Source organism: Penaeus chinensis, chromosome 37, assembly GCF_019202785.1.
Source record: "Penaeus chinensis breed Huanghai No. 1 chromosome 37, ASM1920278v2, whole genome shotgun sequence".
NCBI classification, from domain to species: Eukaryota; Metazoa; Arthropoda; class Malacostraca; order Decapoda; family Penaeidae; genus Penaeus; species Penaeus chinensis.
In genome coordinates this window covers 4,592,356-4,597,355 of record NC_061855.1, presented here as the reverse complement: position 1 = coordinate 4,597,355, position 5,000 = coordinate 4,592,356, and the positions used below count along the sequence as shown (strand labels likewise).

Below are 5,000 nucleotides of genomic sequence, written 5' to 3'. Positions count from 1 at the left end.
CTCATATTACGTGTCTCTCTTTTAATCAATTATTATCAATAGCAAGAAAACGAAATGCATGGTGATTTCAGAGTCCGAGATCCCATCCATCTTGTCCGATGAAACAAGGAGAAACGGAAATCCAACGGGTCCCCTCCTTCAATTGTTTAGGAGATCTTGTCCCCTCAGAGGCTCGTTGCAAGAAGGAAATCAGACGCTGAATTAGATTAGCCAAATATACTTTCTCCCAATTCCGGAACATCCTAACAGACCGCAAGCTCTCAATCCAAATAAAAATGAGACTTGTTAAGACCTTTGTCTGGTCAACTCTCCTTCATGGTTGCGATTCCTGGACACTGACGCCTGAAGCTCGATGCAATGCAGAGGTTGCAGAGAAGGGGTTCGACCGCAGGATGTTGCACTCCCCTTCCACTGACCGAGTGTCCCACGAGGAGATCCTCAGAAGAGTCGGACAGGATCGCGAACTCCTAGATCCGATCCGGGTACGATAGATCTAATTCCTCGAACATGCAACCCGTAAAGGCATATTAGAAAATCTTAAGCCTAAGCGGTAAAATTGAAGGTAAACAAGTTTGAGGTAGGCCGAGAATAACACACATACATACACACACACACGCACAAACACGATCAGAAAAAAAAATAAAAAAAAACAAAAACATGTACATACATTAGAAAAATATGTATATACACATATGCACACACAAACACACACACACACATACATACACGAACACATACACACACGCACACGCACACACACAAACACACACACACACGCACACACAAACACACACACACAGCACAAACATACACACACGCACAAAACACATACACACACACACACGCACACACAAACACACACACACAGCACAAACACACACACACGCACAAAACACACACACACACAAACACATACACACAAACACTCTCACAAACACAAACAAACACACACACACATACATACACGAACACATACACACACACACGCACACGCACATGCACACGCACACACACAAACACACACACATACACACACACACACACATACAGCAGAAAAACACACACACACGCACAAAACACACACACACACACAGAAACACATACACACACAAACATACATACACGAACACATACACGCACACACACGCACACGCACACGCACGCACACACACACACACACACACACACACACACACACACACACACTAACACACACACACACACACACACACACACACACTAACACACACACACACACGCACACGCACAAACACAAACACACGCACGCACACACACAAAAAAAGGCACTGGATTTCTGATCCAAGGTTCGCAGGTTCGAGTCCTGCCGCGGTCCAACACACATACACATTTTCATGTCTTTTTTTTTAAATTAATCCGCATTATATGTCGACCGCTGAAGAAATATGTAACAAAGAGTGAGAAAAAAATATGTATATTCCAAAATCTGGTTTTATTTGTTAGGTCTCTTGGATATCAGCCAACCTGACAGCGTGGCAATATAAAACGATAGAAAAAAAAAATCCAGGCCGCAAATGAAGAAAGGAAAAAAGTAAAAAAAAATAATAATGATAAACAAATAAATAAAATACATAGATAAATCAATAATCAAACCGCTGGAAACAAAGTCAAGAAAACGAAAAGATAGAAAAAAAAAAAATATTCTAAAATATCGTCTTGTTTGTTACTTCCCTTGACTAGCCAAACATTTTCCATATCTACCTTTTAATGAGAATTGTCATTATCAAACACATGTAAATACACACACAAAAAAAAAAAAAAAAAAAAAAGTAAAAGAAAAAAGGAGGAAAGAAGAATAAGAGAAAGAACTGTGTGTATATATATATATATATATATATATATGTATATATATATATATATATATATATATGAAAATATATGATCTAGAGTGAGGTGCGCGTACAAAGGGATCTAAGTACACCTTTAAAAGCATGACCTCGTGGCCGAGTGGATAAGGCACTGGATTTCGAATCCAAGGTTCGCAGGTTCGAATCCTGCCGCGGTCCAACACACATACACATTTTCATTTCTGGTCTTTTTAAAACAATAATCGACATTTTATGTCGACCGCTTAAAAAAAAAAAAAAAAAATGTAACAAAAAGCAAGAAAAAAAATATATATCCCAAAATCTCGTTTTGTATATTACGTCTCTTAAATATCAGCAAACCTGAACGCGTGGCAATATAAAACGATAGAAAACAAATCTATGCCGCAAATTAAGAAAGGAAAAATGTAAAAGAAAAAAAATATATAATAAAATAAATACATAAATCAATAAAAAAGAGAGATGAATAAAAACCGCTGGAAACAAAGTCAAGAAGACAAAATAAAATAATCCAGATTAAAGGATAAACAGAAAATCACTTTTCTTCCATATCCGCCTTTTAATTATAATTATCATTATCAAAATATATACATAAACACACATACATACAAAATGGAAAGAAAGAAAGAAAGAAAGAAAGAGGGAAAGTAGAAGAAGACGAAGGGAAAGAAGTAGAAAAATATTAATGTATATGTTTATATACATCAAAGATCAAAGGGATCTAAGTTCAACATCTAAGACATGACCTCGTGGCCGAGTGGATAAGGCACTGGATTTCTGATCCAAGGTTCGCAGGTTCGAATCCTGCCGCGGTCCATCTCTAACTCTCATTTTCATGTCTGGTCTTTTTATCAAAATAGAGGGCATTATTTGGCGGCCGATGAATAAATAAATAAAGAAAAAGGGAAAGAAGAAGAAGACGAAGGGTAAGAATTAGAAAAATATAAAAGTATATGCATATATATTATCTATGATAAGGTGCCCGATCAAAGGGATCTAAGTTCAACTACTAAGACATGACCTCGTGGCCGAGTGGATAAGGCACTGGATTTCTGATCCAAGGTTCGCAGGTTCGAGTCCTGCCGCGGTCCATCTCTAACTCTCATTTTTCCATGTCTGGTGTTTTTTATCCAAATTAAGGATTGTTTCGTTCAGGAAGGTTTTTTTCGTTGAATAAATATGTATTAAAAAGGAAAGAAAGACAGAAAGAAATATATATATATATCTCGTACTGTTTATAGGTTGTGCTTGTTGGCGTACCAGCAGATACCTGAACGAATGTCAAAAAAAAGTTAGAAAACAAATCAAGGCCTGAACATTAATCAAATTTTTTTGTCAAAATTAAGTTTTCAAAATTAACGATAAGTATTAAAAAAGAAAAAAACCAACTATATAATGAAAAAACATCATACTATTGATTGGTTATGCTTGACCCGAGGACACCTAAAGTGATGGTAATATAAAATTAGAGAGAAAAAGACCTAGGCCGAAAATCAATTAAAGCAAAAAGACAAAAGAACAAACAAAAAATACACAAATTAAAGAACCATGGAACCTCGAGGAATCGAACTGAAAAAGACAAGGTAAAAGACTCAAAATTAAGGAGAAAAACAGAAAATCTTAATTCCTGCGGCAGTTCATCTCTCTCATTTTTCAATGTCTGTCTTAATATTGATTACTATTATTATTAAACACACGCACACACACACACGCGCACGCATATATCTATATATATTTATTAATTTCTTTATTTAGTATTTATTCGACTTTCTTTCCTATTTTATGTATGTGTGTATCTATATGTTTTAATAATGATAATTTTAATTAAAAGGCGGATATGGAAGAAGAGGGATTTTCTTTTTATCCTTTAATCCTTTATTTTGTTTTCATGACTTTGTTTCCAGCGGATTTTATTCTTCTTTCGATTTTATTGATTTATCTATTTATTTTATTTATTATTATTATTATTTGTTTTTACATTTTTCCTTTCTTAATTTGCGGCCTGGATTTTTTTTTCTATCGTTTTATATTGCCACGCGTTCAGGTTTGCTGATATCCAGGAGACGTAATAAACAAAACGAAATTTCGGAATATATATTTATATATTTTTTCTCTCTCTGTGTTACATTTTTTTCTTCAGCGGTTGACATATAATGCCGATTAAAAAAAAAAAGAAAAAAAGACCAGAAATGAAAATGTGTATGTGTGTTGGACCGCGGCAGGACTCGAACCTGCGAACCTTGGATCCGAAATCCAGTGCCTTATCCACTCGGCCACGAGGTCATGACATGGTAGGTGTGCTTAGATCCCTTTGTACGCGCACCTCACTCTAGATCATATATGTTCATATATATATATATATATATATATATATATATATATATATACTTCTTTCTCTTCTTCTTCTTTCTTTCATTTTATCTTTTTCTTTTTTGTGTGTGTGTATTTACATGTGTTTAATCATGACAATTCTCATTTAAAGGGTAGATATGGGAAATGTTTGGCTAGTCAGGTTTAATGATATTCCAAGGGAAGTAACGAACAAGACGAGATTTTAGAATATCTTTTTTCTTTCTATCTTTTTGTTGCATATATATTCATCGGCCGCCAAATAATGCCCTCTATTTTGATAAAAAGACCAGACATGGAAAATGAGAGTTAGAGATGGACCGCGGCAGGACTCGAACCTGCGAACCTTGGATCCGAAATCCAGTGCCTTATCCACTCGGCCACGAGGTCATGTCTGAAATGTTGAACTTAGATCCCTTTGATCTTTGATGTATATAAACATATACATTAATATTTTTCTACTTCTTCCCCTTCGTCTTCTTCTTCTTTCCCTCTTTCTTTCTTTCTTTCTTTCTTTCCATTTTGTATGTATGTGTGTTTATGTATATATTTTGATAATGATAATTATAATTAAAAGGCGGATATGGAAGAAAAGTGATTTTCTGTTTATCCTTTAATCTGGATTATTTTATTTTGTCTTCTTGACTTTGTTTCCAGCGGTTTTTATTCTTCTCTCTTTTTTATTGATTTATCTATTTATTTTATTTTCTTTTTTTTTTCTTTTACATTTTTCCTTTCTTAATTTGCGGCATAGATTTTTTTTCTATCGTTTTATATTGCCACGCG

The 5,000-nt window shown here is 34.8% G+C and overlaps 5 non-coding genes across 5 annotated transcripts; 3 read left to right on the top strand and 2 right to left on the bottom strand.

The window, feature by feature from the left end:
• The first annotated feature begins 1,972 nt into the window (after nt 1-1,972).
• On the top strand, nt 1,973-2,045 carry Trnar-ucg. Its single transcript has one exon. It is a non-coding gene; the product is annotated as a tRNA-Arg (tRNA).
• A 563-nt stretch (nt 2,046-2,608) lies between these two features.
• Trnar-ucu lies at nt 2,609-2,681 on the top strand. Its single transcript has one exon. It is a non-coding gene; the product is annotated as a tRNA-Arg (tRNA).
• Nucleotides 2,682-2,883: 202 nt separating this feature from the next.
• On the top strand, nt 2,884-2,956 carry Trnar-ucu. The gene has a single exon. It is a non-coding gene; the product is annotated as a tRNA-Arg (tRNA).
• A 1,119-nt stretch (nt 2,957-4,075) lies between these two features.
• Trnar-ucg lies at nt 4,076-4,148 on the bottom strand. The gene has a single exon. It is a non-coding gene; the product is annotated as a tRNA-Arg (tRNA).
• Nucleotides 4,149-4,531: 383 nt separating this feature from the next.
• Trnar-ucg lies at nt 4,532-4,604 on the bottom strand. Its single transcript has one exon. It is a non-coding gene; the product is annotated as a tRNA-Arg (tRNA).
• Between the last annotated feature and the right edge of the window lie 396 nt (nt 4,605-5,000).